At 39.8% G+C, this 13965-nt stretch overlaps 1 protein-coding gene across 1 annotated transcript in view; it reads right to left on the bottom strand.

Annotated features, from left to right (window-relative positions):
* The window catches only part of p3h2 (prolyl 3-hydroxylase 2), a 58545-nt gene that overhangs the window by 16009 nt on the left and 28571 nt on the right, over positions 1-13965 (bottom strand). The gene's annotated exons all lie outside the window — the stretch shown is intronic.

Here is a 13965-nt window from a genome sequence, read left to right as displayed (position 1 = left end):
TCCTTAGAAGCTTTTAGAAAACAAGGAAAAACAGGCAGACAATCTGCTGAAACTGCTCCTGCAGGAAGGACAGACTACTCGCCAGAATATGAGGGTGCATTTAAGCCTTCCCTAAAAATGTGTTCTTGGCAAGTAATTTGGAATCCACTTGAAATAACTATTAATATTTCAGAATTTGGTTCATCAGATGGGGGTTAGCAGATTTATAGGGACACACTGTTCCCATCCACATCCTGTCATTAGAGAGAGCTGTCATTTTTACAGCTAATGATGGATGAAGTCTCTGCACTCAAAGCATATTAACTTGGATGGATAGATGGATGTTGGGGGTATTAAATCAGTGTTGGCAGCTGGTTTGCTCATTAACAAACCCAAACAGAAAAAAAAAAATCAGGTTTTCAAACTTTATAGTTTAGAGTATGTTTAAAGATGTTTAAATAGTGTTTAAAGAAGCGCCTTTTTCCAAACTTTGTCTAAGGGGAGGCCCACAGTCTCAGTCTTTGAAATCCCCTGCACTAAATACCAAAACGGTAAATTTTTACCTTGAGTTTTATCAAGTAATCATTTTCACAAATAATCGATTATTAGTTCAGTATATACAATGACAGAAAAGTACAGTCTCCATCACAGTTTACCCATGGTTACATATTTAAAAGATGAATGAAAAATGCTTTAAAAATTATATGATCTGGTATTAACCAACACATAGTAGTACTAAAAGATCCCAGATGTCTCTTGCAATCTTGTTTCTTGTAACTTTCAGGTGCTCTTTTATCCCTTTAAAAAAAACTTCATTTTGGAAGAACTCAACCATCTGAACATGCCAGGCCCTAATCAGATAAGATCCTAATCATGCTCAAGACTCAACATGGCTTAGGTTTCGCCCAGCTGGATTCTCACAGGAACACAACCACCTTAGACAAGGAGTTTGGTTCACTGCACAGCCAGGTTTTAAATATCCTGCCCTGTGAACTTTGTTGCATGTCAATCCACTCAACCTACAAAGCAAGAAACTAAATAAAGTGTCAAAGTTATTTTGTGTTTGACAGTGACTGAACGTGGGGGTGGGGGAGAGGATGACATGCTAAGAAAACAAAAGACAGGTACAGAGAGGTGAAAATAGACAAGGTTGGAGACAGAGTCCTTCTCTATTGTGATGGATTGCATATCTCTTACAGCAATATTAAGCCACTCACAGTATCGCAGAGACTTCTGACTGCATATGTTTAAATCCTCAGTTTAAATACGATTGTCAAACATCAAGAAAAGCAAACCAGATTTATTCTAAATGTTCTACTATTCTAACACATTAAATAAGAACATGCAATACAATGTGCCTGAGTCTTTGATTACAATATATCCTATTATTAAAATTATTTAAATACAGTATCTAATGTCAGAGTTTTACTGTGGCTTTTAACCTAATATTTAACAGGTGTTAATGTAAAGCAGATCTCAGTGGTTCACTCCAGAAACCAGGCTTTCTCCTGACAGTTGAGAAGGTCAGTCTTGCCTGGCTGCCAAAAACATTACTGGCTGACAGAGCTTCTCAACACACTCACCCCTCTGTTTTGACACTCAGCACTGGCTCACGTTTGCCAGGAAAGACATTTGCTGCAACAAAAACCTTTTTTCTGATTGTATTGTTTTCATGGGGTGAATTGGCAATATAAAGCTCAGGAATTCCCACGTTTATCCAATTTTTGAGAAATCTGTAGTTCAAGACTAGAATGACCTTTTCTGTGTAAACCCACGTAGATACAAAAACAAAGCACTTGGTGTTTTCTATGGGGGAGGCAAACAACTCCCACAAAGTCTGCACAATACATCATAAAAATTACTGAACTGCTCTGATAGAAAAATCAGACATTTTTCCCCACAAACAACCCACTTCTTTAAGAAGAATGACTCCCCTGTCAGACAAAAATTGGGTCTCTTTCATGTGGTAGCAGAGGAGACAAGAATGAAAAGCCCAGCTGGACATGCTTGGTTACCCCTGAAAAGCCAAAGGGTGAGGTGGCGTCGAGTGCATTCCTGGTCAGATAACCTGGCTGGAGCCACCGGGGAGACACAGCTCGCCTCATCGACCAACCAAGGGAGAAACAGAGCTAGGGAGGCGAGTGCCACATATTAGGTCTCCTTGTGCATTCCTGTATGCTGCATGACATGTTTTATAAAAATACTGTATGGAAAAACTGAAGCAAGACTAATGTTAAGTAAATGAACCTGAGTTCAGAAAAAAGACCTGAAGTTTACTTGCCGAACGAGGATGTTAATGGGAAACTACAACAACATGACAGTCAGCAGTATATATCTGTGCCTTTAAGGCATAATCTCTCCTGACTTACATTAAATACTTGTAGTGGGCATTCCTGGATCAACCATGTTGCTTTATGGTATACATTTTCTTGGATTACCAGCCCAATGCAGAAAATGCGATGCCCTGCTGCTAGAGTTCCAGATATTAATTGTAGATCAATATTCAGCTTTTTGAAACACCAACAGTAGTTTTAGTAGGTAAATGTAAAAAACAACTAACTGTAAATTAATAAGTAAAGCAGAAAGAACATACTAAAAACTCAACTATGAGCATGGAATGCATTAAACACTGTTGAAATCAGTGTATCTGAGGGTGGATTTTTTCTGATGGTGCAACCCAGTGCTATCATGTACCCTCTGCTGCTGCATTCCAGACAAAGTCATCCTTAAAAACACAATTGTCGACTTGGTTTCACTGGATTTGATAATCATCTGTTGATGTGTTTTGTCCAAATTCCCGCAGAATAAACAAGCAACAATCACATCAGCTGTGGTGTACAAAGGAGGGAAGAGGTGATGGAAGTCACCTGCCTCCACCTCCTCAGGCCGCGGCTGCCCTCAGCCCCACAGGAACAACCTGGCTCAGGGTGAAGGATCAACCGGTGGAAGTGGGGAATTACTCCAGTACAACATCCCAGCACAAACACAGCTGTGGTAAGCCACAGCCAGATCTATTGTCCCGAGACTAGACATCCCAAAATCTGGGGAAGCCTTGAACATAGGAGACTCACAGTATTTTTCCTCTTTTATCATTTGGTTTTTACAGTCATGGTTAACATTTGTAAGATATGTAGCAATATAGTAAAGCAATGGTATTCAAAGAATGCTTTAGGAGGGGCAGTTTATTCAAAAAGGGAAAAAAAGGATTGAAATGTCCTATGGCCAAAACCTTACATTTCTATTAGATTAGTTTAAATAAAAACTCCAGGAGTTATCTGGAGCAGTTAGGTCAGAAGAAAAAAAAGACCAGATCTACGGTGTTTTTCAGCGCATGACTCTAATGTGGGTGAAAATGGGTTTACAGTCATATTTAACAGCACCTGAGCTCACACATACACGATGGTCACTACTGCTTTATGGAGAGTACTGTATCAAACCGTCAAAAAGGGGTCCAAGCTGGGAGATTCTGAAATGAAAACACATGCTCACTGATCAAAGTGAGCAGAGTGAGAAGTTAAAACAACCTCTCAGGACAACAGAGCAGAGATCCATCATGGGTTTAAAGTGAAATTGCCATTATACTGAATAGCTTATTGGACGACAAGTCAGCTTGGGTAAATCAAAATGACTTGTCTCTCCTGTGTCTGCCAGAAGAGAAAATTGATACTAAGAAGGTAATTCATTTTCTGTAAAACGCTAAGCCATTGTGCTTCTTCTTCCCCTCTAAATGTCCACTGAGGTCCATTGTTCAAAATATTGTTATATAATCAGAGGCATTAAAAGAATTAAAAAGGCAGTTGTGACAAGAAAGCGAGTGAGTGTTTTTCAAAAAATGTTTATTTTTTAACTTACATGGATAACTATGTTAGTTTAAATGATATATAAATATTTTGGTTGATACATTTACATTGTCTCATGGTATGGATCGTCATATTACCCAACCCTATCTCTCCCTATCTGTTCAGCTGTAAAATTTCAGTTACACTTATAGAATTAACGTGACACTATAAAATTTGGACATATTAAACCATAGTGTTAATGTTACTGTAGGAAAGCTGCTGTTTCAGGCATGCTCAGTTGCTTTCAACTTTGCTCCACATACAGACACTGAAAATGTTAATGAGATAGCATTACACAACATAAATATTCAATGTGAACTCTATCAATTAATTCTGACATTAAACTGTACAAGATTTAAAATCACAGCAACACTAAAACTCAGCCATTAAAAGCAAATCTTGAAAAAAATTCTGAAGTATACATCTTGTACCACATGAGTGCATTTTTCCTCTCACATGAATTTCAAAGGGGAACCTGCAGAGGTGAATAACTACCACTCAGTCTGAGCCCTCAGTTTGCCCTCCTCACTAAAGAGTAACCTGTGTTAGAGCTGCTGGATGGCCCTGCCACTCTGAGAGAAGAGCTCTTGATGTGGGCACTAAGTAGTGCCAAGGCAAACGTACATTTGCATGCCTTTCTCCTCTGGCCCTCCTGCTTGATTCACAGGAATGTAAATAGGTTTGGACTGGCACCTTAGATGCAGAGATTCCAACGGCACAAACGAGCCTGAAGATAGTTACACAGATGGCTTGTCAAAGGCAGAACTACCACCCAAAAATGAGAGAGGAGCTGGCAGCAAGTGATCAATGAGTGGTCAAACCTGGCAATCCCAGTCCTGAATACTTGAGAGACAACCTGTTTCCAAGAGTTTCTACGGTATCCAAGATTTTAGGAAACTCCAGTGAAGTAGAGGGATGTTAGTGTTCAGGTTAACACTTAACATAAGAACAGCTGCAATAAATCAGACAAGTCCACATTCAGTGAGGATTTCAAGGTTAAAGAGAGTGTCCTTCAGACCACCTGGTGCGCGTATAAAAGGTGTCAGTAGACTCCAACCGTGGTGCTTGTCATATGTTTGAACATCGTCTGAGGTTCTGAGAACTCACTTTTTTTGTGTACAACTTATGAATGCCTTCCAGCAAAGCGTGTGCTGTAATATTCATATTCTCTACAATGGTCGGCTTTTCACTACACTTTCAAATGTGGCCGTTCGGAACAGCTATAAGAATTTTGCTTTCCCACACGGTCGGACGACATATCCTAGTTAGATTTGCGCATTCCCCCACCTCAAGGCCGTGTTCAGACCAATTTTAGTGCTGCATGAAAAAGAATAGCCCCCTGATTCACTTAAAGGAGACTACACATAGCCAATGTGTGCAGGTGGACATCTGTGGTAAATAACTTGACTCAGGATCATCAAGACAGAGGTGAATGGCCATGATTGCATTAATTCTTGTTATGTTATATTTAAAATGTAAACTTTGTGATTTTGCTGCAAACCGCTTTGGCAACATTGTTTAACCATGCACTATAAACTGAATTGGATAAAATGAGAGTTTTAGCCTCTGATAAGCCTTAAACACATTGATGTATTACTTAAACTGGACTTTGCATTGCATTTTATCTTTTTACTGGTAATTGTGACATTACACCCGCACCATTCCAGCCAGTGTATATGTGTTTCAAGTGTTAATCTCTCCAAAAACGTTCAACAGCTGCAATTAAATAACCATTTAGTCAGCAGCTACAGTTTGACTGACACTTCCTGGAAAAGTGCATTATGTCATTACCGGTTACCTACAGTACAGTTTGTACCTCACACAACTTTGCATTGAACGCATTCCAGCTGAAACATCTGCAAGCGTGATAACAGTGTCCTTATATAGCCAATAACGGCTTTAAGGCTAGTGAAGGAGAGAGCTGTGTCTAATTTAGAAAGGCCTGTGTGATACAGCCAATAAGGAACCGTCACATTACTGCAGGAGATGTTGGAGGATGCCATAAGACAAAAGCAACTGGATGATAAAGAAGATTGTTCGACTGACAAAAAGGTCTCGTCTCTCTCTGGTAAAGGCTGTTATAACACAAACAAAAAATGTTTTCAGCAAAACTTGAGATTGTATAAACTTAAAGTAAGGGGATGTAAAGAAAATAAAGTTTGTCTTTAAATCACATTAAAGTCTCATTTGTATTGAAAAGTAGGCAGACAGCATTTAACTGCCAAGAGCTCATGCTAATCTACTTCTGGAAGTATGGACTTACGCAGCAAAGCAAAGACACGAGCAAAGACATCTTTGCTGCGCGGTAGGGCCCTTAACATTTCAGCCATCTGTCCGAGGAGCACTGGGTCTGTTTGTACCTATCCAGGGAGTGTTTTAATGGGAATAATATTTACTCCTCTGTAAACACAGTAGTCATTTTCCTGAACAGAGTAAACCAATATCTGTGTCATGAGGTTTCAAGGCATAAACAACCAAGTACACCACATAATTATCGGTCTTAGATTTGGCAGCAAATTATGAGTGCAGGTGTTTAGCCACAACATGAGGCGGACTTGATAAGAGAAGAGGTTAAGAATGGAAGTCCATGTTTGAGTTTATCAACTAGATTGTGACAAGAAATACCTTGAGTAAGGGATTGTTGCTTTAGAAGGTCTGGGCATCTAAACTCTACACTTTATTGGTACCAACTGAAATGTGTCCAGCAAAGATTATCAACAACTGTGGACTAATGAAAGGTGGTATCTGGTCAGATACTCTTCTGAACGTATTCTTCAGCTCATGAATTAAATCAGAGTTTTGCCATTTGACTACTTTATTAGTTTAAAAATCTTGTATAGCTGCTTTTGTTTAGACAACTTTTGACATTTGAAAGGCTTTGCCTCTGTTAAATGAAAAAAAGTTTTATTCCTCAAAGTGTCAAAAAAGTATTATTTTGCTACTGATGCCAAATTGAGGTCATATTTCAAGCAAATAATGACAAACATTTCATTGTTCCAGGTTCTCAATTGTGAGGATCAACTGCTTTTCTTGAATACTGACATGGAATGGACAGTAGTACATCAATAATCGGGTCTTTAAGGTTTCCACTGTCTAGGTCCTTTTCATTAATGACTTTCAAGCTTGAGAAAACATATGGCCCTTTAAGAGGCTGGCACTTGGATATTAGCATGTAGCTGAATAGCATATTGAGACTGTTTCACAGTATCATTAACAAATGGGAATAGGATTGGGATTACATTTGCCTATCAAAGAGAAGCTGCATATGCCCACTGACTATCAAACAGAGCTTTCTATTGCCAGTTATGGCTGTAGCAGCTATCCTGAGGGAAGGTATTGGCACCAAGGCCTGGCACGAGGAACTCACTATTGGAAAGTTTGTCTAAATGGCTGATTACCTCCCCATGAGGCGAGCGCCACACTTCCTTCCACTCTGGACCATTTCAAAGTCACGCAGCGAGCACTTTGATTCACGATTCAAGGAACTTCAGAAATTCTTAGAAGTCTGGAAAACAACTTATGTCTGTTTTTGAGCATTTACACTATGAAGATCCCCTACTACAAGACAATATGTGGGACCCTTTTCCAACTAGATTTGGGGTAGGATATACCAAGACAAGGACGAAACATTTTATTGGAGACACATCCTTGTGCCAATGTCCAAACACACACTCATACACTAGAATACACAAAGGCAAAGGGAGCTTATGGTGTATGTGACGCTAACTGGACAGGAAAAAATTGCACTCTCCATGCAGCACCCTTAAGTCATTTGTTTCATTAACTCTGTAGCTTTGATGGACAAAAAACTGCTTCAGCACATGCTTACTGTACACACAGACCACATAATGACTTTACTGTACACTGAAAGTGTGACTTAGTGGCTAAATAATCTCAGCTAAATGAACCTGACACAGGTTTGTTTTTGGTTTGCTGCTAAATCAAATAACACTTTAACACAAGATCTGGACTGTAACTCATGCTAGTCAGCAAACCAGCCAGCTGGTCAAGGTGTACATTACATGCAACATGGCTAACACGTTAACCACATGCTATGGAAAACAAAAATGTCAGGAGTGAGTGCGTGAGGGGAGATTTTCCTCCTAGTTATGTCAAGGTTAAAAGTTTTCTACCTCGCCGTCCTCCTCGCATCTCTTCCTTGCACTCTCCACCATGCCACTGCGCTCTCTCTCTCTCTCTCTCTCTCTCTCATCTGTCCGTTCCTACAGCAGTTTCGCACAGTGGCCTCTTTCTGCCCGTCCTCGAGCAGAGCATGTTCCTCCTATAAGGTCATGTCAAAGGAATGCCTGAAAAAGCCTCACCTGTGTCTAAAAACCCTCTTTCATTACCCCGTGAAGACACAGGAGGCGCGACGAACCAGGAAAAGACGGCCCTCGCTCCTTCCTTCACCAGCCTCCACCCGTCATTATTCATAAAAATCCTTCAAAAGCAGCAGAGACTGTACATTTAAAAGAAAACAGTGGAAGAACAACAATAATGCCACTGTACACAGGAGAAACCTTGACTCGGTGTTGTGTGCCCGGGCTATAAGCTGTGAGGCTGCTGGCTGTGATTAGGGGGAAAAATGAGTGAACTCATAAGGCACCCAGAATATGCAATTATTAGTTATCAAAACACAAGTCATGTCCATTATGAGCTAATTTGGATCAGGCATCTTAGATTGAGGGTGGTTTTTGTACATCTGTAGTTGTGTCTGCCCTGTGGCTGACATCATTTGGCTGTAGAGGGAAATAACTGCTTCCATTATCCTCTCCATCTCCAGTGACAGCCCAGCTAAGCTTTGTTGGCCTATCCTGAGGCCACCCGAGACCACATCAGCTACTGTATCCTTAGTCAACCATCACACTCTTTCCCATGTCTGATCTCGCTTCCTGGGCAGCCTCAGGACACACAAGGCCAGCTTTGTGTAGAAACCTCCAAAACACAAGGTGTGTATGTTTAAAGTAGTGCAGACGGGGTGGAAAATAACCTATAATGTCTCCCCCTGCCGCCTTCTCACCCTCCTCCCTACACCTTTCTCCCTCCTACCCAAAATACAGTAACACACACTGTCTTTTTTCTCAGGAACTTCTAAAAACGGGGCTGGTAAGCCGACGTCTTATTTTTACCACAATCCTCTGATTTCACACTCACCCATTTTCTATTCATAAAGCTGCCTTTTTCAAGACTGGAAAAACACACTCCGACTGGTCCCATGAATCTGAAATGTGGCTAACAGTTGTATTTTGTCTCTTTGCCTTTGGTTGAGGGTGTGGTGTGTGTATCGAAGGTGTATACAGACTGGAACTTGAGCCCACAGACGGATAACCAAAGATACTAGCAATAAGGCTTTTCTTCAGCAACCTCTAATGTGTTGCATTAGTTTAAAGGAACAGTTTGACATTTGGGGAAATTATTATTTGCTTTCTTGCTGAGAGTTGTGGCAAGTCTACATGGGAAGCGTTTCAGCCCCTTTTCCCAGTCGTCCGTCTCATGCGTGTCTGATGGAACAAATATGCTTCTGTTTTGATCAGCCCAGCTGTCTACACAGGATACGTGAAGGCCCATAGTATATTCTCTTCATTTTTTGCATGTAAATACAGTGTTAAGGTATTGGGCTCTGAGCGCTGCCAAAATGCGGGTGCCTACAACTCAATACTGTGCTTGAATGCATCCAGTGTAGGCACACACTGAGCACTGAGCCAGCCTGCAGGTTATGTGCTGGACTTGCTGGTAGGCAGATTTTTTGTTTTAGGACAGAGCTAGATGAGCTGGTTCCCAATGCTTCCAGTCTTTATGGTAAGCTAAGCTAAGTGTGGTATAAATATTCTGATCTCATGAATCATGCTTCTGCTGAGATACACTTAAATACGGCAGAACGTAGGACGGTAACCTGTGTGTCAAGAAAGCCGATTGGTTGATTCAACATCTTGCCAGGATTTTCTTTTTCCAGTTTGGCTGTACATTTCAACCTAGCACTGCCACAGGTGATCTTCTGGAATAAATTCCTTTTTAAGACACACATTGTCCATCTTGTCAAACTATTTCTTTAACATGTTTGCCTCAGAAGTCACGGCTATCTCAGAGAAGATAACACGAGATCAAACCACTTCAGAAACTTTGTAGACCTTTCACTCGGTTTCCCCATAAAGCTCCAGCAATGAGGGGATTTCCCGTCTCGGAGGAACATTACAAGGAACAGCACATTTGAAGGAAACGTTTATGGGCACTCCACTCAGGGACAGGGGTCAAAGGTCACCCTCTTACATGAGCGTGGGCGCTTTCGGCTTTTCCACTGCGTATGTACAGACTTTGGGCTGGGAAAATAATAAACGCTGGGCATGATGTGGTGTTTAAGTGTTAAATCTAAAGACAAATGTTGAGTTCAAACACAACAGGGTCTAAGTGTGTGTGTGTGTGTCCCAGAAGACAATGCCAGCAGTCATCCAGCAACTCAGTTCTCACCCTGTTCGACCCACACATACCCCAGAGAAATATAAAATATTTCTGTTCATGTTGAAATCAATCTGGTGTTGTAGCAATGAGCAGCTTTTAAAAGACAAAGGGTGTTACACAACACTCACAACAACAGTCAACTTCAGCTAAGGGGGCTTTGCTGAGAGACTGAAATGCATCTGAGAACCAATAATGGACGCAAAGATCACTAATATACAGTGGGTGTATCTACATATTACAGGGGAATTACAAGGAAACTATTGGAAACCATCAAACATTTATCCTTTTAATTTGGCATGGCAGCCACTAGAAGTGTGCACTAACGAGCAGCTTCCTATGTCACTAAAAAGTTTAATCAGCATAGTTGACGATAAGCGAGTCAGCTGCCATGACGGCAACACGACCTAAAAGACTATTCAACTGCCGGGTGTCAGAAGATTTCCCTCCAGATTGGAGTATGAAAGTTTCAAGTGCCCTGAAGGAGTAAGTCCTGATTCAAACTTCAAAAGTGGTTCTGCCCCACTCTCTGATGAGGTAATGGATACACCTTTTTTCCTGGGGGCTAAATAAAACATTGAAGAGCACTGTACAATGTTTCATCACAAAATCAGTTCATCAATCAAGTTGCCACCCTCCCTGACCAGAAATCCTCCCCAGGCATACTTCTGACAGTTGTAAGGAGAAGGTCAAGAATTGGCCAAGAAAGTAAGAAGAGAAGAATGCACCCCCTTCACTTTCTTTCTAAAGCTGCTGGTGGTATGCAAGTTGAAACTAAGCTTGCCTGAAAAGGGAGGAAAGAAACGCAGATACTCAGCAGGAGGAAAAAAACGTTGATTCCTGTTCAGAAAACATCAGCAGTGTGACTTTTGGCTGTACTAATGAGAGATAATCTTCATAGTTTAATGTTTGTTGTCTAACCAGTCCCTTGCCTTCCTACAGCAACATAAAGGACACCTTGCTTACTTTTCTTAACTTTTTCTCCAATCATTCATCTTCATGATAACCATGCACCACTTAGAATGGAGTGCTGGTCATTTGCATTTTGTCACGAAAGGGAGGTATCCATCACCAGGTGAGACTACTTGGGTTGTTCTTTATTATAGAGCAAATCTAACAGCTTATTTAAGACTGGCCTCCGCTGGCTTCTCAAAGATGTGAGACAACAGTTGGAGGGTTTCTGTGTTGCGTTGTCTAATAAAACAGTATAAATAGTAAAAGCAAAAAAAAACAAAAACAAAAAAACAATAACAAACATTAAGACCTGTTTCAAGTAAATGGAGAAACACAGTCTCCATTATGATGGTAAATATATCCCTGCGCGGTGAATTCAGTGAGGCCATCTAAAAATTTAAGAACGAAAACCTTGATATAAAATAAGAACAGAGTGTTCGTTGTAAATTGTGGTGACAGGGTGGAACCATTATTGTGGATAGAAGAAATTCTTGACATAGTTTAAAGCCCAACTAACAACTGAGAAATGATTTAAAGACCAACTGTAAAGAGATTTTCACAAACACACAGAAACACATACATTTATCCACTGGGAGATCTTGGCACAGACTGCATTCATGTGACAGCAACAATAACTCAAATTTATTGTGAGTGCATTTTAACAATCAAAATACACTCTGTACATAATGAGATGATACAGAAAGCAAATAAATCTTCAGTGGATGTGTTGGGGGAAAAAGCTGACAAGACCTCATTTCAAACATTTTCCTCGCCATTTCCCTCTGGTGTGCTGTTTTAAAAACCCGGTCACGCTGCCGTGTCATGGGGTCAACACACTGCTGCATTTCATCTCGCCTTTTACACACACTTGCTGTCAAAGAGTGTGTGAACGCGTGTGAGAAAACACAAAATTGTGAATTTGTTTGCATGTGTGAGGCCTGGCTGTCTGTCGGCTGGTGTATGAATCAGTGGCCATATCTCTTCTTTGCGAGTGCAGACAGGCTGATCAGTGACACGGTTTCCTTGTAGAGAGAAAAGTGAGTAAAAGAACACGTGAAATGCAAGATGTCAATTTGGCACATTTGACATTAAATTTGCACAAAAATCGTAAGTATAAAAGCTGCACTCTGGACACTAGAGGACCTTGTACTCATTGAGAACAACTTTTGCAGCAAGCTTTATAAGCTTCAAAAGCTGCTGCAGCAATTTCAGGGAGGATTTCCACAAACACGTGTTTGTTTAAGATTTATAATTGGAAAAATGCAGACATTTCATAAAATTGAAATGTAAATTTAATTTGCAAATAAGGAAATTAAATTGTAAACAGATTAGGTACCCAGGTGTTATCAACATAATGTACTAAAAGTATCAAAAGTTAAAGTACTCATTAAGCAGAATGGCTCCTGCTATTACTAAATATTATACTATTCTGTTTTTATCACTACCAAATACATGTAAGAACATTTATGTAGTAATTTGTCAATATAAAGCCAATTTTAGATACTTCTGGGTAGATCATTAGCATCATCATATAAACACATCACATGGTTTGTTTTGCATGTAAAAAGTAATTAGCAACTATAAGTGTCAAAAAGATGTAGTGGAGTTACTTTTCCCACTTAAATGTAATGGAATAGATGTATAAAGTAGCATGACATGGAAATGCTTAAATAAAGTACAAGTATTACTTAAGTACAAGTAAAATTGTACTTAAGTACAGTACTTGAATAGATGTACTTAGTTACATTTCACCCCTGATTTTAGGTGATCTACTTTTATATATTTAAATAAAAGAATCATACAAGACGGTTTACTACATTTCAATTGCTCACCTGGGGCCGGATGTGTACGACATGTTATCACACATAAATTGGTATTTATTAAAGAAGAATGTGCTTTGAGAATGTGTGCACCGCATGTAACCTTATGATAAAATATTGTTTCTTTAGGTTGTTAGGGTTACCAATTTCTGATTTCAAATTCACTCACTGAGTTTTTTTGTATACAAAAAAGGCACTTTTATAGACTTAATTTTAATTCATTACTTATGAGCCCTTTCCCCCCCATTCTTTTTATTTCCATTTGAGACAAAAACTAATCTAATCACTAAAAACTAAGAAACTAATGATGATGTTTTAAACACAGCCTGGTACGTGGTTGCAGCGTGAAAATGCACACAATTGTTCTTTGCCAACACAAACACAACACAGCTGTTACTGCTAACAACAGTTTTCTACAGATTGATAGAGTTCAGTCATGAGATCCAACCATTTTATTACATTTTGATCTTACTTCCGAATAATTTAACTTTTTTTTCAGTTTACTTGGTGGACGTAATTAAGAACCACCAACAGGGTGATGGAGGTGAATCTCTTCAAAGGTCAAACCTCTAAAAGTGATTTGTACTCCCTTCATAAACATGGCATGTTCCTGTTGCTGCTGTCACATTACACAAATCTAGCAGTCTTGAAACACAGCATGCTGACTGGAATTCAGTCCGAACACACACACACACACACACACACACACACACACACACACGATTGATTACCACAGATTTTTCTAAGATCCAATAAGATCTGAGGATTTTGGGATTTGTGTGTGTGTGTGATCTATGAGCAGATGTTTTCCAGCACAGTAAAATTCAAATGATCAGTTTGTGCTTCATTTGCTTTCAGGACAAATGTTATTTGCTTTTGGTTTTACAGACTCTGGCATAAACAAGTGTTGTGTAAAAGAA

The sequence above is a fragment of the Micropterus salmoides genome, unplaced genomic scaffold (assembly GCF_014851395.1).
Source record: "Micropterus salmoides isolate LMB-PRFRI ecotype aquatic unplaced genomic scaffold, ASM1485139v1 Ms_hic_scaffold_13, whole genome shotgun sequence".
Taxonomy (NCBI): domain Eukaryota; kingdom Metazoa; phylum Chordata; class Actinopteri; order Centrarchiformes; family Centrarchidae; genus Micropterus; species Micropterus salmoides.
The sequence above is the reverse complement of the archived record's forward strand: the minus strand, read 5'-3'. Positions and strand labels throughout refer to the sequence as shown.